This window comes from Hyperolius riggenbachi, chromosome 3 (genome assembly GCF_040937935.1).
Source record: "Hyperolius riggenbachi isolate aHypRig1 chromosome 3, aHypRig1.pri, whole genome shotgun sequence".
Taxonomy (NCBI): Eukaryota; Metazoa; Chordata; class Amphibia; order Anura; family Hyperoliidae; genus Hyperolius; species Hyperolius riggenbachi.
This window is the reverse complement of record NC_090648.1, coordinates 80,992,763-81,014,421: the sequence shown is the minus strand read 5'-3', so window position 1 is coordinate 81,014,421 and position 21,659 is coordinate 80,992,763. Positions and strand designations below refer to the sequence as shown.

The window sequence follows — 21,659 nt, the reverse complement described above, 5'->3', positions numbered from 1 at the left end:
CTCTGAGTCCAGATATTCACAATGCTGTTCTAAAAGCTTGAAGAAGGTTGCAAGAGGAGTGCAGAAAGCAGCCTGCCGTAAACCGTATTCACACCAGGTTGCTTGCAGCCATAACAAAGAGTACTAGCCACTATAGGATCAGGGCACATTTTGTATGCTAGTCCCGGAGTTATTCACACATTTCTTAAGCTGTTGTTGCAGCCGCACCGAGTGTAGTTAGTGTTAACGGGAAAGTTGCTGGGTGAAGACAAGGAGTGAAGCCAAGCAGTATGGAAAGGGTCCTCTGTCTGAGCAGCTGTCTGTTGTGAGTGGGGCACGGCAGGCTAAGTTCTTCTATCTCCTTCTAGGAGCAAAATCCTCAAAGCATTATCTCTGCATGATTGATCAGGGTCTGCTGTTAAAGTTGTCTGTGCAGAACAATGTCAAAGCAGAGTTGTCCTTTAAGCATTGCTAGCAGCCATCCAAAGTATGGGCGCCAAGGTGAATTGATGCTCAAGTGCTCTGTGTAACATAGGTCTTTTTCTTGTGCGGGTTTCTTGGGGAAGGCAAGTGGTGAAAGTTGGCCTAGGCTTAGCAAGGGACTGGCAACTGGTGAGGCCAAGATGCCATGTGAGGATGGTGTTTGTGAAGATGTTTGAAGATGCTACAAAGCAGAGAAAGGCAAAATGTTGTAATGAAGAAGTGAAGCAAGCAGAGCCGAAGGTTCCTGGATGCTTTAGAAAGTCACTAGATTGGTTGCAACCTGAAGAAATAGTTGCAGAGGAAGAAAGAAGCCTGCCGTGACCCAGATTCAAACCGGGGTTGCTGCGGCCACAACACAGAGTACTAACCACTATACGATCACGGCATGTTAATCGAGCCAGGTAGGAGTCGAACCTACAATCTTCTGATCCGTAGTCAGACGCGTTATCCATTGCGCCACTGGCCCTACTGCTGACATACGTATAGCAAGTTTTTCTTGCGGCCGCAAGGAGACCGGGCCTCGTTGAAGTGCCCTATTCCACTGAACGTCTTCTGTAGCGAGAACTTCTTTGAGAGATAATCTCTATAAAAATGTCATGAATTTGCTCTCTCTGAGTCCAGATATTCACAATGCTGTTCTAAAAGCTTGAAGAAGGTTGCAAGAGGAGTGCAGAAAGCAGCCTGCCGTAAACCGTATTCACACCAGGTTGCTTGCAGCCATAACAAAGAGTACTAGCCACTATAGGATCAGGGCACATTTTGTATGCTAGTCCCGGAGTTATTCACACATTTCTTAAGCTGTTGTTGTTGCAGCCGCACCGAGTGTAGTTAGTGTTAACGGGAAAGTTGCTGGGTGAAGACAAGGAGTGAAGCCAAGCAGTATGGAAAGGGTCCTCTGTCTGAGCAGCTGTCTGTTGTGAGTGGGGCACGGCAGGCTAAGTTCTTCTATCTCCTTCTAGGAGCAAAATCCTCAAAGCATTATCTCTGCATGATTGATCAGGGTCTGCTGTTAAAGTTGTCTGTGCAGAACAATGTCAAAGCAGAGTTGTCCTTTAAGCATTGCTAGCAGCCATCCAAAGTATGGGCGCCAAGGTGAATTGATGCTCAAGTGCTCTGTGTAACATAGGTCTTTTTCTTGTGCGGGTTTCTTGGGGAAGGCAAGTGGTGAAAGTTGGCCTAGGCTTAGCAAGGGACTGGCAACTGGTGAGGCCAAGATGCCATGTGAGGATGGTGTTTGTGAAGATGTTTGAAGATGCTACAAAGCAGAGAAAGGCAAAATGTTGTAATGAAGAAGTGAAGCAAGCAGAGCCTAAGGTTCCTGGATGCTTTAGAAAGTCACTAGATTGGTTGCAACCTGAAGAAATAGTTGCAGAGGAAGAAAGTAAAGAGCCTGCCGTGACCCGGATTCGAACCCGGGTTGCTGCGGCCACAACGCAGAGTACTAACCACTATACGATCACGGCAATTGAGCCAGGTAGTAGTCGAACCTACAATCTTCTGATCCGTAGTCAGACGCGTTATCCATTGCGCCACTGGCCCTACTGCTGACATACGTATAGCAAGTTTTTCTTGCGGCCGCAAGGAGACCGGGCCTCGTTGAGGTGCCCTATTCCACTGAACGTCTTCTGTAGCGAGAACTTCTTTGAGAGATAATCTCTATAAAAATGTCATGAATTTGCTCTCTCTGAGTCCAGATATTCACAATGCTGTTCTAAAAGCTTGAAGAAGGTTGCAAGAGGAGTGCAGAAAGCAGCCTGCCGTAAACCGTATTCACACCAGGTTGCTTGCAGCCATAACAAAGAGTACTAGCCACTATAGGATCAGGGCACATTTTGTATGCTAGTCCCGGAGTTATTCACACATTTCTTAAGCTGTTGTTGTTGCAGCCGCACCGAGTGTAGTTAGTGTTAACGGGAAAGTTGCTGGGTGAAGACAAGGAGTGAAGCCAAGCAGTATGGAAAGGGTCCTCTGTCTGAGCAGCTGTCTGTTGTGAGTGGGGCACGGCAGGCTAAGTTCTTCTATCTCCTTCTAGGAGCAAAATCCTCAAAGCATTATCTCTGCATGATTGATCAGGGTCTGCTGTTAAAGTTGTCTGTGCAGAACAATGTCAAAGCAGAGTTGTCCTTTAAGCATTGCTAGCAGCCATCCAAAGTATGGGCGCCAAGGTGAATTGATGCTCAAGTGCTCTGTGTAACATAGGTCTTTTTCTTGTGCGGGTTTCTTGGGGAAGGCAAGTGGTGAAAGTTGGCCTAGGCTTAGCAAGGGACTGGCAACTGGTGAGGCCAAGATGCCATGTGAGGATGGTGTTTGTGAAGATGTTTGAAGATGCTACAAAGCAGAGAAAGGCAAAATGTTGTAATGAAGAAGTGAAGCAAGCAGAGCCGAAGGTTCCTGGATGCTTTAGAAAGTCACTAGATTGGTTGCTACCTGAAGAAATAGTTGCAGAGGAAGAAAGAAGCCTGCCGTGACCCAGATTCGAACCGGGGTTGCTGCGGCCACAACGCAGAGTACTAACCACTATACGATCACGACATGTTAAATCGAGCCAGGTAGGAGTCGAACCTACAATCTTCTGATCCGTAGTCAGACGCGTTATCCATTGCGCCACTGGCCCTACTGCTGACATACGTATAGCAAGTTTTTCTTGCGGCCGCAAGGAGACCGGGCCTCGTTGAAGTGCCCTATTCCACTGAACGTCTTCTGTAGCGAGAACTTCTTTGAGAGATAATCTCTATAAAAATGTCATGAATTTGCTCTCTCTGAGTCCAGATATTCACAATGCTGTTCTAAAAGCTTGAAGAAGGTTGCAAGAGGAGTGCAGAAAGCAGCCTGCCGTAAACCGTATTCACACCAGGTTGCTTGCAGCCATAACAAAGAGTACTAGCCACTATAGGATCAGGGCACATTTTGTATGCTAGTCCCGGAGTTATTCACACATTTCTTAAAGGGATACTGTAGGGGGGTCGGGGGAAAATGAGTTGAAGTTACCCGGGGCTTCTAATGGTCCCCCGCAGACATCCTGTGCCCGCGCAGCCACTCACCGATGCTCCGGCCCCGCCTCCAGTTCACTTCTGGAATTTATCACTTTAAAGTCAGAAAACCACTGCACCTGCATTGCCGTGTCCTCGCTCCCGCTGATGTCACCAGGAGTGTATTGCACAAGTCCAGTATGGTCTTTGGTCTGCACAGTATGCTCCTGGTGCCATCAGCGGGAGCGAGGACACGGCAATACAGGCGCAGTGGTTTTCTGACTTTAAAGTCAGAAATTCCAGAAGTGAACTGGAGGCGGGGCCGGAGCATCGGTGAGTGGCTGCGCGGGCACAGGATGTCTGCGGGGGACCATTAGAAGCCCCGGGTAACTTCAACTCATTTTCCCCTGACCCCCCTACAGTATCCCTTTAAGCTGTTGTTGTTGCAGCCGCACCGAGTGTAGTTAGTGTTAACGGGAAAGTTGCTGGGTGAAGACAAGGAGTGAAGCCAAGCAGTATGGAAAGGGTCCTCTGTCTGAGCAGCTGTCTGTTGTGAGTGGGGCACGGCAGGCTAAGTTCTTCTATCTCCTTCTAGGAGCAAAATCCTCAAAGCATTATCTCTGCATGATTGATCAGGGTCTGCTGTTAAAGTTGTCTGTGCAGAACAATGTCAAAGCAGAGTTGTCCTTTAAGCATTGCTAGCAGCCATCCAAAGTATGGGCGCCAAGGTGAATTGATGCTCAAGTGCTCTGTGTAACATAGGTCTTTTTCTTGTGCGGGTTTCTTGGGGAAGGCAAGTGGTGAAAGTTGGCCTAGGCTTAGCAAGGGACTGGCAACTGGTGAGGCCAAGATGCCATGTGAGGATGGTGTTTGTGAAGATGTTTGAAGATGCTACAAAGCAGAGAAAGGCAAAATGTTGTAATGAAGAAGTGAAGCAAGCAGAGCCGAAGGTTCCTGGATGCTTTAGAAAGTCACTAGATTGGTTGCAACCTGAAGAAATAGTTGCAGAGGAAGAAAGAAGCCTGCCGTGACCCGGATTCGAACCGGGGTTGCTGCGGCCACAACGCAGAGTACTAACCACTATACGATCACGGCATGTTAATCGAGCCAGGTAGGAGTCGAACCTACAATCTTCTGATCCGTAGTCAGACGCGTTATCCATTGCGCCACTGGCCCTACTGCTGACATACGTATAGCAAGTTTTTCTTGCGGCCGCAAGGAGACCGGGCCTCGTTGAAGTGCCCTATTCCACTGAACGTCTTCTGTAGCGAGAACTTCTTTGAGAGATAATCTCTATAAAAATGTCATGAATTTGCTCTCTCTGAGTCCAGATATTCACAATGCTGTTCTAAAAGCTTGAAGAAGGTTGCAAGAGGAGTGCAGAAAGCAGCCTGCCGTAAACCGTATTCACACCAGGTTGCTTGCAGCCATAACAAAGAGTACTAGCCACTATAGGATCAGGGCACATTTTGTATGCTAGTCCCGGAGTTATTCACACATTTCTTAAGCTGTTGTTGTTGCAGCCGCACCGAGTGTAGTTAGTGTTAACGGGAAAGTTGCTGGGTGAAGACAAGGAGTGAAGCCAAGCAGTATGGAAAGGGTCCTCTGTCTGAGCAGCTGTCTGTTGTGAGTGGGGCACGGCAGGCTAAGTTCTTCTATCTCCTTCTAGGAGCAAAATCCTCAAAGCATTATCTCTGCATGATTGATCAGGGTCTGCTGTTAAAGTTGTCTGTGCAGAACAATGTCAAAGCAGAGTTGTCCTTTAAGCATTGCTAGCAGCCATCCAAAGTATGGGCGCCAAGGTGAATTGATGCTCAAGTGCTCTGTGTAACATAGGTCTTTTTCTTGTGCGGGTTTCTTGGGGAAGGCAAGTGGTGAAAGTTGGCCTAGGCTTAGCAAGGGACTGGCAACTGGTGAGGCCAAGATGCCATGTGAGGATGGTGTTTGTGAAGATGTTTGAAGATGCTACAAAGCAGAGAAAGGCAAAATGTTGTAATGAAGAAGTGAAGCAAGCAGAGCCTAAGGTTCCTGGATGCTTTAGAAAGTCACTAGATTGGTTGCAACCTGAAGAAATAGTTGCAGAGGAAGAAAGTAAAGAGCCTGCCGTGACCCAGATTCGAACCCGGGTTGCTGCGGCCACAACGCAGAGTACTAACCACTATACGATCACGGCAATCGAGCCAGGTAGGAGTCGAACCTACAATCTTCTGATCCGTAGTCAGACGCGTTATCCATTGCGCCACTGGCCCTACTGCTGACATACGTATAGCAAGTTTTTCTTGCGGCCGCAAGGAGACCGGGCCTCGTTGAAGTGCCCTATTCCACTGAACGTCTTCTGTAGCGAGAACTTCTTTGAGAGATAATCTCTATAAAAATGTCATGAATTTGCTCTCTCTGAGTCCAGATATTCACAATGCTGTTCTAAAAGCTTGAAGAAGGTTGCAAGAGGAGTGCAGAAAGCAGCCTGCCGTAAACCGTATTCACACCAGGTTGCTTGCAGCCATAACAAAGAGTACTAGCCACTATAGGATCAGGGCACATTTTGTATGCTAGTCCCGGAGTTATTCACACATTTCTTAAGCTGTTGTTGTTGCAGCCGCACCGAGTGTAGTTAGTGTTAACGGGAAAGTTGCTGGGTGAAGACAAGGAGTGAAGCCAAGCAGTATGGAAAGGGTCCTCTGTCTGAGCAGCTGTCTGTTGTGAGTGGGGCACGGCAGGCTAAGTTCTTCTATCTCCTTCTAGGAGCAAAATCCTCAAAGCATTATCTCTGCATGATTGATCAGGGTCTGCTGTTAAAGTTGTCTGTGCAGAACAATGTCAAAGCAGAGTTGTCCTTTAAGCATTGCTAGCAGCCATCCAAAGTATGGGCGCCAAGGTGAATTATTGATGCTCAAGTGCTCTGTGTAACATAGGTCTTTTTCTTGTGCGGGTTTCTTGGGGAAGGCAAGTGGTGAAAGTTGGCCTAGGCTTAGCAAGGGACTGGCAACTGGTGAGGCCAAGATGCCATGTGAGGATGGTGTTTGTGAAGATGTTTGAAGATGCTACAAAGCAGAGAAAGGCAAAATGTTGTAATGAAGAAGTGAAGCAAGCAGAGCCGAAGGTTCCTGGATGCTTTAGAAAGTCACTAGATTGGTTGCTACCTGAAGAAATAGTTGCAGAGGAAGAAAGAAGCCTGCCGTGACCCAGATTCGAACCGGGGTTGCTGCGGCCACAACGCAGAGTACTAACCACTATACGATCACGACATGTTAAATCGAGCCAGGTAGGAGTCGAACCTACAATCTTCTGATCCGTAGTCAGACGCGTTATCCATTGCGCCACTGGCCCTACTGCTGACATACGTATAGCAAGTTTTTCTTGTGGCCGCAAGGAGACCGGGCCTCGTTGAAGTGCCCTATTCCACTGAACGTCTTCTGTAGCGAGAACTTCTTTGAGAGATAATCTCTATAAAAATGTCATGAATTTGCTCTCTCTGAGTCCAGATATTCACAATGCTGTTCTAAAAGCTTGAAGAAGGTTGCAAGAGGAGTGCAGAAAGCAGCCTGCCGTAAACCGTATTCACACCAGGTTGCTTGCAGCCATAACAAAGAATACTAGCCACTATAGGATCAGGGCACATTTTGTATGCTAGTCCCGGAGTTATTCACACATTTCTTAAGCTGTTGTTGTTGCAGCCGCACCGAGTGTAGTTAGTGTTAACGGGAAAGTTGCTGGGTGAAGACAAGGAGTGAAGCCAAGCAGTATGGAAAGGGTCCTCTGTCTGAGCAGCTGTCTGTTGTGAGTGGGGCACGGCAGGCTAAGTTCTTCTATCTCCTTCTAGGAGCAAAATCCTCAAAGCATTATCTCTGCATGATTGATCAGGGTCTGCTGTTAAAGTTGTCTGTGCAGAACAATGTCAAAGCAGAGTTGTCCTTTAAGCATTGCTAGCAGCCATCCAAAGTATGGGCGCCAAGGTGAATTGATGCTCAAGTGCTCTGTGTAACATAGGTCTTTTTCTTGTGCGGGTTTCTTGGGGAAGGCAAGTGGTGAAAGTTGGCCTAGGCTTAGCAAGGGACTGGCAACTGGTGAGGCCAAGATGCCATGTGAGGATGGTGTTTGTGAAGATGTTTGAAGATGCTACAAAGCAGAGAAAGGCAAAATGTTGTAATGAAGAAGTGAAGCAAGCAGAGCCGAAGGTTCCTGGATGCTTTAGAAAGTCACTAGATTGGTTGCAACCTGAAGAAATAGTTGCAGAGGAAGAAAGAAGCCTGCCGTGACCCAGATTCGAACCAGGGTTGCTGCGGCCACAACGCAGAGTACTAACCACTATACGATCACGGCATGTTAATCGAGCCAGGTAGGAGTCGAACCTACAATCTTCTGATCCGTAGTCAGACGCGTTATCCATTGCGCCACTGGCCCTACTGCTGACATACGTATAGCAAGTTTTTCTTGCGGCCGCAAGGAAACCGGGCCTCGTTGAAGTGCCCTATTCCACTGAACGTCTTCTGTAGCGAGAACTTCTTTGAGAGATAATCTCTATAAAAATGTCATGAATTTGCTCTCTCTGAGTCCAGATATTCACAATGCTGTTCTAAAAGCTTGAAGAAGGTTGCAAGAGGAGTGCAGAAAGCAGCCTGCCGTAAACCGTATTCACACCAGGTTGCTTGCAGCCATAACAAAGAGTACTAGCCACTATAGGATCAGGGCACATTTTGTATGCTAGTCCCGGAGTTATTCACACATTTCTTAAGCTGTTGTTGTTGCAGCCGCACCGAGTGTAGTTAGTGTTAACGGGAAAGTTGCTGGGTGAAGACAAGGGGCTCGATTCACCAAGCGGTGCAAAGTGTTAGCACCATGGTGAAAAGGCCCTCTTCACGCCTAAAGTCATTTTAGGCATGATAAAGGAGGCCTCGCGCGCAAAGTTTGGGCGTACCGGCGTGCGCGTGAACCGCACCTCGCTCCGCGCGCAAACGCGGCGCTTCACGCGAAGCAGCTGTTTCCGCGTGAACATGCCTCCGATCGCGCGTACTGCGTCCACATCACGCGAAGTGAACTTAGAAATAAAATCACATCTGTTTTAGCGTTGACTTCGCGCGTTCGGCGGTGCGCACGCGCGCGCCATTGCTACTACGCGCGATGGGCAGTAGGCGCCGCGCATGCCCAATCAATTAATGATGTTAATACAATTATGTAGTTAACATCTAACAGGTGTTTTTGGCCTTTATAAGTTTGGCTTATGAGGAGAGGATTCAGTGAGGAATCATTTTGTGATTGAGCAAGTAAGTGCTGTTTGATGTTGTGCCTTCCATTTTTTTTCAAGGTGGTCAATGTGAATGAATGTGTCTTTTTATGCTGATTTGCAGTGAGTTGACTCTAAGTTATACAGGTTCTGGGGCTATTTGCACAGAATCATTGCCTTAACTGCATCTACCTAGCCCCAAAACCTGTATAATTCATATGTGTCAGTAATTAAAGGGATGAGTTGGCAACACTGGAATGAATGTGTATTTTTATGCTGATTTGCAGTGAGTTGACTCTAAGTTATACAGGTTCTGGGGCTATTTGCACAGAATCATTGCCTTAACTGCATCTACCTAGCCCCAAAACCTGTATAATTCATATGTGTCAGTAATTAAAGGGATGAGTTGGCAACACTGGAATGAATGTGTCTTTTTATGCTGATTTGCAGTGAGTTGACTCTAAGTTATACAGGTTCTGGGGCTATTTGCACAGAATCATTGCCTTAACTGCATCTACCTAGCCCCAAAACCTGTATAATTCATATGTGTCAGTAATTAAAGGGATGAGTTGGCAACACTGGAATGAATGTGTCTTTTTATGCTGATTTGCAGTGAGTTGACTCTAAGTTATACAGGTTCTGGGGCTATTTGCACAGAATCATTGCCTTAACTGCATCTACCTAGCCCCAAAACCTGTATAATTCATATGTGTCAGTAATTAAAGGGATGAGTTGGCAACACTGGAATGAATGTGTCTTTTTATGCTGATTTGCAGTGAGTTGACTCTAAGTTATACAGGTTCTGGGGCTATTTGCACAGAATCATTGCCTTAACTGCATCTACCTAGCCCCAAAACCTGTATAATTCATATGTGTCAGTAATTAAAGGGATGAGTTGGCAACACTGGAATGAATGTGTCTTTTTATGCTGATTTGCAGTGAGTTGACTCTAAGTTATACAGGTTCTGGGGCTATTTGCACAGAATCATTGCCTTAACTGCATCTACCTAGCCCCAAAACCTGTATAATTCATATGTGTCAGTAATTAAAGGGATGAGTTGGCAACACTGGAATGAATGTGTCTTTTTATGCTGATTTGCAGTGAGTTGACTCTAAGTTATACAGGTTCTGGGGCTATTTGCACAGAATCATTGCCTTAACTGCATCTACCTAGCCCCAAAACCTGTATAATTCATATGTGTCAGTAATTAAAGGGATGAGTTGGCAACACTGGAATGAATGTGTCTTTTTATGCTGATTTGCAGTGAGTTGACTCTAAGTTATACAGGTTCTGGGGCTATTTGCACAGAATCATTGCCTTAACTGCATCTACCTAGCCCCAAAACCTGTATAATTCATATGTGTCAGTAATTAAAGGGATGAGTTGGCAACACTGGAATGAATGTGTCTTTTTATGCTGATTTGCAGTGAGTTGACTCTAAGTTATACAGGTTCTGGGGCTATTTGCACAGAATCATTGCCTTAACTGCATCTACCTAGCCCCAAAACCTGTATAATTCATATGTGTCAGTAATTAAAGGGATGAGTTGGCAACACTGGAATGAATGTGTCTTTTTATGCTGATTTGCAGTGAGTTGACTCTAAGTTATACAGGTTCTGGGGCTATTTGCACAGAATCATTGCCTTAACTGCATCTACCTAGCCCCAAAACCTGTATAATTCATATGTGTCAGTAATTAAAGGGATGAGTTGGCAACACTGGAATGAATGTGTCTTTTTATGCTGATTTGCAGTGAGTTGACTCTAAGTTATACAGGTTCTGGGGCTATTTGCACAGAATCATTGCCTTAACTGCATCTACCTAGCCCCAAAACCTGTATAATTCATATGTGTCAGTAATTAAAGGGATGAGTTGGCAACACTGGAATGAATGTGTCTTTTTATGCTGATTTGCAGTGAGTTGACTCTAAGTTATACAGGTTCTGGGGCTATTTGCACATAATCATTGCCTTAACTGCATCTACCTAGCCCCAAAACCTGTATAATTCATATGTGTCAGTAATTAAAGGGATGAGTTGGCAACACTGGAATGAATGTGTCTTTTTATGCTGATTTGCAGTGAGTTGACTCTAAGTTATACAGGTTCTGGGGCTATTTGCACAGAATCATTGCCTTAACTGCATCTACCTAGCCCCAAAACCTGTATAATTCATATGTGTCAGTAATTAAAGGGATGAGTTGGCAACACTGGAATGAATGTGTCTTTTTATGCTGATTTGCAGTGAGTTGACTCTAAGTTATACAGGTTCTGGGGCTATTTGCACAGAATCATTGCCTTAACTGCATCTACCTAGCCCCAAAACCTGTATAATTCATATGTGTCAGTAATTAAAGGGATGAGTTGGCAACACTGGAATGAATGTGTCTTTTTATGCTGATTTGCAGTGAGTTGACTCTAAGTTATACAGGTTCTGGGGCTATTTGCACAGAATCATTGCCTTAACTGCATCTACCTAGCCCCAAAACCTGTATAATTCATATGTGTCAGTAATTAAAGGGATGAGTTGGCAACACTGGAATGAATGTGTCTTTTTATGCTGATTTGCAGTGAGTTGACTCTAAGTTATACAGGTTCTGGGGCTATTTGCACAGAATCATTGCCTTAACTGCATCTACCTAGCCCCAAAACCTGTATAATTCATATGTGTCAGTAATTAAAGGGATGAGTTGGCTACACTGGAATGAATGTGTCTTTTTATGCTGATTTGCAGTGAGTTGACTCTAAGTTATACAGGTTCTGGGGCTATTTGCACAGAATCATTGCCTTAACTGCATCTACCTAGCCCCAAAACCTGTATAATTCATATGTGTCAGTAATTAAAGGGATGAGTTGGCAACACTGGAATGAATGTGTCTTTTTATGCTGATTTGCAGTGAGTTGACTCTAAGTTATACAGGTTCTGGGGCTATTTGCACAGAATCATTGCCTTAAAGGGGAACTGAAGAGAGAGGTATATGGAGGCTGTCATGTTTATTTCCTTTTAATCAATACCAGTTGCCTGGCAGCCCTGCTGGTCTATTTATCTGCAGTAGTATCTGATTAAAACCAGAAACCAGCATGCAGCTAGTCTTGTCAGATCAGACTTATAAGTCAGAACCACTGAAACACCTGGTCTGCTGCATGCTTGTTCAGGGGCTATGGCTAATAGTATTAGAGGCAGAGGATCAGCAGGGCTGCCAGGCAACTGGTATTGTCTAAAAGGAAATAAACATGACAGCCTCCATATACCTCTCTCTTCAGTTCCCCTTTAACTGCATCTACCTAGCCCCAAAACCTGTATAATTCATATGTGTCAGTAATTAAAGGGATGAGTTGGCAACACTGGAATGAATGTGTCTTTTTATGCTGATTTGCAGTGAGTTGACTCTAAGTTATACAGGTTCTGGGGCTATTTGCACAGAATCATTGCCTTAACTGCATCTACCTAGCCCCAAAACCTGTATAATTCATATGTGTCAGTAATTAAAGGGATGAGTTGGCAACACTGGAATGAATGTGTCTTTTTATGCTGATTTGCAGTGAGTTGACTCTAAGTTATACAGGTTCTGGGGCTATTTGCACAGAATCATTGCCTTAACTGCATCTACCTAGCCCCAAAACCTGTATAATTCATATGTGTCAGTAATTAAAGGGATGAGTTGGCAACACTGGAATGAATGTGTCTTTTTATGCTGATTTGCAGTGAGTTGACTCTAAGTTATACAGGTTCTGGGGCTATTTGCACAGAATCATTGCCTTAACTGCATCTACCTAGCCCCAAAACCTGTATAATTCATATGTGTCAGTAATTAAAGGGATGAGTTGGCAACACTGGAATGAATGTGTCTTTTTATGCTGATTTGCAGTGAGTTGACTCTAAGTTATACAGGTTCTGGGGCTATTTGCACAGAATCATTGCCTTAACTGCATCTACCTAGCCCCAAAACCTGTATAATTCATATGTGTCAGTAATTAAAGGGATGAGTTGGCAACACTGGAATGAATGTGTCTTTTTATGCTGATTTGCAGTGAGTTGACTCTAAGTTATACAGGTTCTGGGGCTATTTGCACAGAATCATTGCCTTAACTGCATCTACCTAGCCCCAAAACCTGTATAATTCATATGTGTCAGTAATTAAAGGGATGAGTTGGCAACACTGGAATGAATGTGTCTTTTTATGCTGATTTGCAGTGAGTTGACTCTAAGTTATACAGGTTCTGGGGCTATTTGCACAGAATCATTGCCTAAACTGCATCTACCTAGCCCCAAAACCTGTATAATTCATATGTGTCAGTAATTAAAGGGATGAGTTGGCAACACTGGAATGAATGTGTCTTTTTATGCTGATTTGCAGTGAGTTGACTATGATGTCCTGAGGGGTCCCTCTGCTCATGGGCCCCTGCTAGTGTGAATGCCTTGAGCCTTGGTAGGTCAAAAATGTCCTGTATGTGCAGTGTTACTTAGTACAAAGTTGTTATTGTTATTTCCTTTCCAATTTCATTTGCAGATGGAGCCTTATGCTAGTTGGTTGAGCGGGGCTCAGGCTGTTCACCGCATGAGCCGCTATAATCTGCGCAGGAGACGGATTCCACGTCTCATCCCGGAACGCATTGATGTTGCGTTGCTTTCAGACAGAGAACTGCTGAGGCTGACAAGGCTGAACAGGGCAGCCTTTGATGAGCTGTATGCTCGTTTGGAGACCTATCTCAGGCCATTAACATCTCCAAGTCATGCTGTGAGTGGGCAAACTAAGTTGTTTGCCTGCCTGCAGTTCCTGGCCAATGGGAGCTTTCAACGGCTGGGTGGCTTTGCCTGTGGGGTGTCCCAGTCCACCATGAGCAGGATTATATCCCAGTTCCTGATAGGCATGCGGCGGATAAGCAGAGAGTTTATCCACTTTCCTCGGTCCCGTGCCCAATGGGATGCAGTCAAAGTGGCATTTTACCATCTTGCCCAAATGCCCAATGTCATCGGGGCCATTGACTGCAACCATGTTGCACTTGTTCCTCCAAGTGCTGATGAATACATGTATCGGAACCGGAAGCTTGGCCATTCGTTGAATGTCCAAGTAGTGTGTGGCCCTGACATGGAAATATTCTCTGTTGTCGCTAAATTCCCTGGTTCGTGTCATGATGCCCATATTTTGCGTGAATCTGCCCTTTTTAATTTTTTTCATGCGTTTTATCGTGAAGGCGGCTGGTTGCTTGGTAAGTTGATCCTTATTTTTTTTGTTTTTGTTTGGGGAGTTTTGCATTTGTCAGATATATATCGGTATGTGTAATGTTGCCCTACTAATTTGTTTGCTTTGTATTATATTCAAGGTGATGCAGGATATCCTTGCCTGCCCTGGCTTCTGACACCTCTTGGCCATCCAAGCAATAATGCGGAAGAGGCCTATAACAGAGCACATGTGCGTACCCGTTCTGTTATAGAGCGTTGTTTTGGGCACTTAAAAACGCGTTTCCGCTGCATTGACAACAGTGGAGGTGCGTTGTTATACAAACCACAGAAGGTCATTGACATTATAGTGGCCTGCTGTGTGTTACATAACATTTGCATTAAGCAAAACCTCCCTGGCTACAGGCTTCCACACACACCCTTATCAGTGCAATCCGATGACTTTGAGGACGAGGAGCCAGATGAGGAGAAGGAGCCAGATGAGGCTGGCAATGTAGTGCGTGGAAGAGTCATTGTAGAGTTTTTTGAGTGATTTTTTTTTAAATTTGTTTTTATTTGTTGGCTCCCTTTGTTGCAGCGTAGAGTAAATCTTTGGCCTATCAATAGTACGCTGGACATAGGCTTGCAATGCTGTTGTCCATGTATATTGTGGCCTACACGTGTATTTGGCACAAATTACTGCATAATGTATGTCATTTGCACACTGCATGCCATTGCATGTGACCATTGGGCAGTCTCAGGTGATGTCTACCTGTATTGGAATGACCGCCACTAGCGTTGCGCTCCCTGGCCGCAGCCGATCCACATACAAATCACGCACGGCGCAATAGACGCCCACAAAATCATTTCTGTCGCCAAATGGATTGCCAGGTGCCTTTTGCACAAACTATTACCACCAGAAAAAATCACACTGATCGCACAGTTGGACACTGTCCAACTGTGTGCTCACTGGGATTGAATCTGCTCACAATAGTTATCGGCAAAGGCAGCTGCCAATGCATTTTGCGGCCGGAAAAATGCCGTTGCAGGCAGCACTTTTACTACAACGTGCAGACTTACATGTAATGCAACGTGGCCAGTGTGAACAGGCCACGTGTTACATTGTTGTGCCTTACTTACAGGTTGCCCTAACGTGTGCCAGTAACGTCCCTGGGTGCAAGCAGCCTAAATGGGCCCTAAGTAGCTAATTATTAGCTCTGTATGTTTAACTTTAAAGTGAACCTCCGGACAAAAAATCTACTCCTCAGCACTGAAAAGGGCTGGTGTGTCCTTACCAGTTTCACACCATCAGAACATTGTTTCTCTTATCCAAGCCTCATTTTTAGCTGCACAGAAGAAAACTGCCCGTGCTATTTTCCCCTAATGCTGCGCAAAGCATGATGGGATTTCAGATGTGGTTTATCTGTTTTTTTTTTTTTTTTACATTTCAAATTTGACATTTGCAGCCTAGCGTGTGCAGCTGGGAGGGGTAATCAGGACACAGGACAGTTGGAACTGTGTCTCCTGCTCCTTGTCACCTCCTTTCAACCAAAAAGATGGGTGCCCCCATGACAAAGATGCCAGCCCCCATGAATCACAAACATTTGCCTGTTCTTTTAAAACAGGGTGGCTAAAAAATTATATTACCCATCTATTCTAATTAACTTAACTAATGTAACTGAATGACAGTATGTTTGTTTAGGCTGAAGTTCCCCTTTAAATTTTACTTCAGCCTCTCCTGTGTTGTGTGCAATATGCGCGTATAGCGCAGAGTCCTATGCGCGTACCGTGTGCGCGCGGCGTTCAATGACATGTGCATAGCGCGCTACGCTACGTGGTACGCGCGCGTTGGCGCCCTTAGGAAACAGGAAGTGACAGGAAGTGACTCATCTGGTGAGAGGGAAGCAGACTGAAGAGGCAACATGGTGCAGCACTTCACCAGGCGTGAGCGCGTTTATTTGGCCACCGTAAGTATCTGAGTTTGTGCCTGTGTATTACATGTATCTGTTGTCTTGCCTGTATGTATATATGTCTGTATGTAGTTGTTTGTTGTTTTGTTTCTTCATTACTGTATATCAGGGTGTGGTTCCAACCTGGCTCTATCACAGACTGTTGTTTTTGTAAATGTTGACATGTCTGTAGATCTGAGTTCTGATATTGACTGTCTACATTATACATTTTGATCAGTGTCAATTTCAGCCGCATGTTTTTTTGGACAGTATTATAAATGTGTTGGGTTATTAAGTTGTCATGTGGTAATGCTGGAAAATGTCTGGTGCTGTTATGTGGCATTGGGGAAGCAGAAGCTTCTTTTAATTATTTGTAGTACTTAAAGGGCCAGTGCACAGTATATTTTTGGGATGGAAAAGTGTTGTATTGTAAGGCTAATTATGTGGCAGTGGTTAATGGTTTGTCCTTTGTGAAATGGTTTGTTCCCATGAGTGATGTTACCCCTTGAGCAACAGAGCATTTTTCACCTTTCTGTGCTACTTCCATTCAATTGTTTAGAACGTTAGCTTTACTTTTCGCAATTAAATGAACTCAATCTTTTTTTGCCACACACAAAAGCATGTTTTTGGAGGTGTGACATTATGGCAATTGTTGTTTGCTTATTTTCATATCTTGTAATGGGGAATTTGCCCAAAATGTGTGTTCCAATAGTTTTGGCCTGATTAGGCCAAATATAGTAGTTAAAACAAGCGTGGTACTGTATTTAAAGGGACTGTGAGCAGTGCATAACCTCTGGAAAGATGAATATCATGTAAAGCTCTTTCTCCTCATTCAAATTATATATACACCGCCGCCCTATGCCTTTTCAGTTTTGCTATGTTCATGATTGTAATTGCCGCGGCAACAATTTGGCTTGCAAATATCGAGACAAATAAAAGGCGTATAATGACAAATTAGGTGTTGTATGAAAGCGCCGAAAGATAGCTTTCCAATCATGCCCATCTTGCCATAGTGATCTTGGATTACACAGGGCGACATTTTCTGAAAGTCAACAGCTCCATTCAGCCACAAATGTCGCCATGTGTAATCCTATTGAAGTATGGAAAGATGGGTTGAATTGTAAAGTAATTGTTTGACTCTTTCTGCCGACAGCTCAATCCACATTCTACGCCTTTTTTTTTCTCACTCTTTGCAAACAAAATGTGGCCCGCGCACATTACAATAGCAAAACTACTCAACAATAAAAGGTGTAGGGCGCTGGTTTATATATAATTGCAAAGAGGAGAAAGAGAGCTTTCAAATTAGCTGCATGTTTCCATAGGCTATGCCCTGTTTGGAGTCCCTTTAAAGACCGTGAAATTTAGGTGCACATTTGTCCCGGCTAGAAAACAATGATATTTGGGTCTTGATCTCATTTTTTGATCCCAATATTGCATGTGCTAATTAAGGAGAATGTTTTCCCATTTGGCCTCCATCCATAATTCCAAGTGCATAGTTTGGAAAGTAACAGTGTTATCCCCTCTTGACAGACCAGTTTGCCACATTCAATCCCTAAGGTATTTTAGATATTTTATTGTTGTCTTTGCTCATCTGAAATCCTAACATTTGCGGAACTGTGGCCGGGAATTATGGAATGTTTGTGTGGGCCCAAAAAAATAGTGGTATGTGAAAAATGCTTTAGGGTGTGGTTGGACTATTTGCCCACAAGATGTCCACAGTAACTTTTGGTTGATGCGCCCTGCAAGCGTTCTTAAGTACGCTTGCAGGAAGTAGTACGATGCTGAGCCCAAATTTGTAAGGTCACAATAATTGCACTGCTTCTCATAGAAGCAGCGCATCATTGCAAGGGTTATATCAACGACCGTTAATAGTTTTGCCCGTTCATTGATCTCCATTTCACCAGGCAGTGTGCATGTGAGCGTTCCCATGAGCACCTGGGACTGGGGGAATGAGGGATTTGGCCATCCCTGTTAGTGAAAGCATAGAAAAATGGGCAGATAAATACCTACACCGGGGGGGGGGGGGGGGGAGTGGTTAATTAGCTGCTGACCTTGTTGATGCACGAAGGCAATGTAGCTGGGTATTTGGCACACACTGTAAGGCTGTGTCACCAACTTGGTGAAACATTTGTCAATGCCACAGACAACACAATTTCAACACCATGGTATGTGGAGTTGCTGAAGGCAAGGGTTTCTAACCCATTCCATTAATACTCATGCCCCTGTAGCGACCTTTAGAGGAATGTTTGGTTGTGTGAGAATGGCTTGAGGTCACTTAGGCTATTAAGTCACTGAGGGCACCCCCACCACAAACCTATTCTCCCTTGGGGTTCTGTGTTGTAAATGATGTTTGTGCCTAGTAGGCTGATCGTAGTAATACTGTGGCGACAGATGACTCTACCCTCCTTGTACTGCTGACTTGGGTGGGATTTGTGAAGTGTTCTTTAGGCAGTAATAGTTTGTATGTAATGGGTGTGTCCGCTGGTAATGGCACGCTAGCAGCAGCCAACAGAACTCCTTATCTTGGTTACTGTATCACTGGCAAGCCGACACTGAGAAAAGGTCCTCAATCAAATATGAGGAATTGGTTGTGTGTGGGTAATGTTTGTGTAACTTAACCAAACTTTCACTCTTTTCTCAAACAGACGGTATGACATTGTAGGAAATGTATGTATTAACTTTACCAATTAACATTATTTGCAATAGCCAACATAAAGGTCCCCAAAGTCTCATGTCAAACATGTGTAATGTACAGTGTGTAGCATACACACAACAATGCTGTGTTTGTTGTCATTCTGTGCTTGAAACATTTGTTGTTTGTTAAGTGGCTCACTCATTTCAGACTCAGACAGCAAGTGAGAGTTGCCTCACTGCAACAAGCAAAGTTATATTAACTACTTACTATCCAGATAATGAGTTTGAATAAAATACATTAAATTAGAGTTAACAACAATCCAATCAGTGTCACTACAGACTCAGGAGTGAGTCACCCACTTAAAATACCACATATGTCACTCTTTCAGACACAGAAAGTGAAAAGGAACACAGCATAGTTGGTTATTTGTGTGCTACCCACTGTACATACACATGTCTATCTCAGCTATACTTTCATTTGAAAAGATAATTTTTTCCCAATCTTGTTTCTCTTACAGACACTCCTCCGTACAAACTATGACGGGCTGGCGGACATGTACGCCAAAAGGCGTGTGATGGAGGAGCTGCAGAGTGAGCTCCGCCAGCACTTCCAGGGCCACCACAGCATTACCCAGATCCAGCGGAGGTGGTCCGACATGAAGCGTCGTGAGCGGAGCTTCGTCCGAGAGGTCCGCCGGGAGCATGTTCCTGGTAAGTAATGTATACGAACGATCAGCATTATGATGGCTGGCCGCTGGTAAGCTAAATATGTAATTTACAGGTCCCTATGTAATTGTGTGTGCCATGCTTTCTGTGTTTATGTGGCCCAAATTGGGGACTGAAGGAGCCTCAATGCATATTGCAGGGGTAGCTTAAGTAGGTTTTATGTGGGATCATTACCTAGAGCACAGGAACGAGCATGCATCTCTATTACCATTACAGTGATATAGAAACCTATGTTTGGTACACTGTTGTGTAAGAAATTGTGAATATTCGTTATAGGCCAAGCAGATCCCTTCATGCCTTGGACACACCATTGCATTTAACCATGAAATAGCACTACAGATATAGCAGCGAGTGTTTGTGTGATTGCCCATACACCAGTACTACAGGTGTGTTCTCTGCACCATCATTGTCAAACCATAACTTGGTTCGTGGGAATGTACAAATTATTTCACACACATCCATGTGCATTTATAAAGCAAAGTAATAGTGACAAACGTTATAGGCGAGGTTGGATTGATGGCTTATTATTGGAATGGGCCCCACTGATGATGAAATCTGTTTCTGTCACTCAAACTATTTCAAATGAAGATAAGGGAAATGGCTACGTAATTCATTGAATCAACTTGCGTTATACAACATCGATTGTGCACAATGTCATAGTACATTTGGTAAGCATTGTGTAATCTTACATCTAGTTAGCAATATACTTCTTTACACAATACAGAGGTATACGAATTGTGTTGTGTGAAACAGTGCTGATCACCCTTAAGTGGCTGAACCACTTAAGTACCATCCGTCACAGCCCCCTTAATGATCCAAGAAGGTACCTACAGGCTGATGGAATCCTTACTAATAGATGTACATATCTGCCACATGTCTGCTTTCAGAGCCACTATTAGGGAGGGAGCATTCTGAATGGCTGTATTGCTGACTCTCTACTATATAATGGCAGGTAACCATTAGGCCCCAAAAAAATGACCACCTTTCATGTAGCATGGGCCTTAAATACCTATGTTTTTCTTTTGCTCTCTATAGATGCACCAATGCCACCCCGCCGACACCGCGGGGACCTGGCACATGAGGACTCGGACGAGGCTCCGGACCAGCCCCCTCCGTTGGATGTGGGTGAAGAAGGTGGGCCATCCCAGGACCCACCTGATGTTGGGCCCCCAGCTCTGGAGGCCGAAGCCCTGGGAGGCCCACCGGATCTTGTGGCCCCGGAAGGCCCCCCAGCCCCACCTGCAGCCCAACAACCTGGCCGAAGACGCCAGAGTAAGTGTAACCATTCTTATTACTTCAAGAAAGTTTCCATGCATCTTGTTTTTAACCTAACTTTTGTTTTGTTGTGTTTTTTTTTACAGGACGTTCCCAATTGGCAGCCATAGCCAGACAAATGGCCCAAATGGCTGCTGCTTTGCAGGGGGCCCTCTCCGACTCGGAGTAATGTACATAATTTTATTTGTTTAATTTGTTTTATTGGTTTTATGTGTAGCTGATGTATATAGTTTGAGATTGTGTGTAGATAGTTTTGTATTGTGTGTGTATATATATTTGTATATATTTTTATGTAGATATTTGTATATATTTTGATATCGTGTGTGTATATATTTGTATATTATGTAGATAGTTGTATATATTTTGATATTGTGTGTGTATATATTTGTATATTGTGTACATAGTTGTATATATTTTGATATTGTGTGTATATTTGTATATTGTCTATTGCGTGTATATATTGTGTATATAGTTTGATGTTGCTCGATCATTTTCAAATATATGTTTCAAATGGTACACTTGTGGTTAGCATTGTGTTGTTGGTCTATAGTTGCTACAACTTAGGCTTCCTTCACTACACATGTTTTGGAGATTCTGGTTACATTACTGGCCTAATTATCTTTCTCCAAACACCTAATGCTGGATACACACGGTGCGTTTTAGCGCTTGATTTTCCTCCTTGGAAATGTTTGCCTTAAAAAATTTGACGGGAAAATCGAGCGCGCAAAAGCAACGTGTGTATCCAGCATAATGCACAGTTCCAACTCCATCGCCACACGGCCCACCAACAGTGCATGTATTCTCACGCAACATACATGGGCAATATGCATGAAAGTGAGACAGATTTTAAATTACATCCATTTCACTGTTTGTGGGCCTTCAGGCCAATGCTTTCTGCAGTGTGTGGTCAACTTGTTATACATAACCTATTGGCATGGTCACAGTCCCAAGCGCCCAACTACAATGATGGCTGAGAACTTCACACTCAGACAGCATTATAATATTGCAATAGTCAATGTGTAACTAAGGACATAGTGAATATTTTTTAAAAATTTAGGGGAAACAAGTGGCCCTACACAATGTGAACTAATCTATTGGTGGCCATACCTCAGTCTGAATTGTTTTGTTTGAACAATAAAGTACTCTTCAAAGGACACTAATGTAGGAACCTAATCAGATGCATGTTTTTTAAAGATTAACACTCTTAATAAGGTATACCCCCAAAAGAAAAAAAATGGAACTGCAATGTGTGGCCCCAAAAATT

The 21,659-nt window shown here is 44.2% G+C and overlaps 8 non-coding genes across 8 annotated transcripts; all 8 read right to left on the bottom strand.

The window, feature by feature from the left end:
• Nucleotides 1-855: 855 nt before the first annotated feature.
• Nucleotides 856-928, bottom strand: TRNAR-ACG (transfer RNA arginine (anticodon ACG)). Its single transcript has one exon. It is a non-coding gene; the product is annotated as a tRNA-Arg (tRNA).
• A 1,000-nt stretch (nt 929-1,928) lies between these two features.
• On the bottom strand, nt 1,929-2,001 carry TRNAR-ACG (transfer RNA arginine (anticodon ACG)). The gene has a single exon. It is a non-coding gene; the product is annotated as a tRNA-Arg (tRNA).
• A 1,002-nt stretch (nt 2,002-3,003) lies between these two features.
• TRNAR-ACG (transfer RNA arginine (anticodon ACG)) lies at nt 3,004-3,076 on the bottom strand. Its single transcript has one exon. It is a non-coding gene; the product is annotated as a tRNA-Arg (tRNA).
• A 1,378-nt stretch (nt 3,077-4,454) lies between these two features.
• On the bottom strand, nt 4,455-4,526 carry TRNAH-GUG (transfer RNA histidin (anticodon GUG)). Its single transcript has one exon. It is a non-coding gene; the product is annotated as a tRNA-His (tRNA).
• Nucleotides 4,527-4,534: 8 nt separating this feature from the next.
• On the bottom strand, nt 4,535-4,607 carry TRNAR-ACG (transfer RNA arginine (anticodon ACG)). Its single transcript has one exon. It is a non-coding gene; the product is annotated as a tRNA-Arg (tRNA).
• Nucleotides 4,608-5,607: 1,000 nt separating this feature from the next.
• On the bottom strand, nt 5,608-5,680 carry TRNAR-ACG (transfer RNA arginine (anticodon ACG)). Its single transcript has one exon. It is a non-coding gene; the product is annotated as a tRNA-Arg (tRNA).
• A 1,005-nt stretch (nt 5,681-6,685) lies between these two features.
• On the bottom strand, nt 6,686-6,758 carry TRNAR-ACG (transfer RNA arginine (anticodon ACG)). Its single transcript has one exon. It is a non-coding gene; the product is annotated as a tRNA-Arg (tRNA).
• A 1,001-nt stretch (nt 6,759-7,759) lies between these two features.
• Nucleotides 7,760-7,832, bottom strand: TRNAR-ACG (transfer RNA arginine (anticodon ACG)). Its single transcript has one exon. It is a non-coding gene; the product is annotated as a tRNA-Arg (tRNA).
• Nucleotides 7,833-21,659: the final 13,827 nt, after the last annotated feature.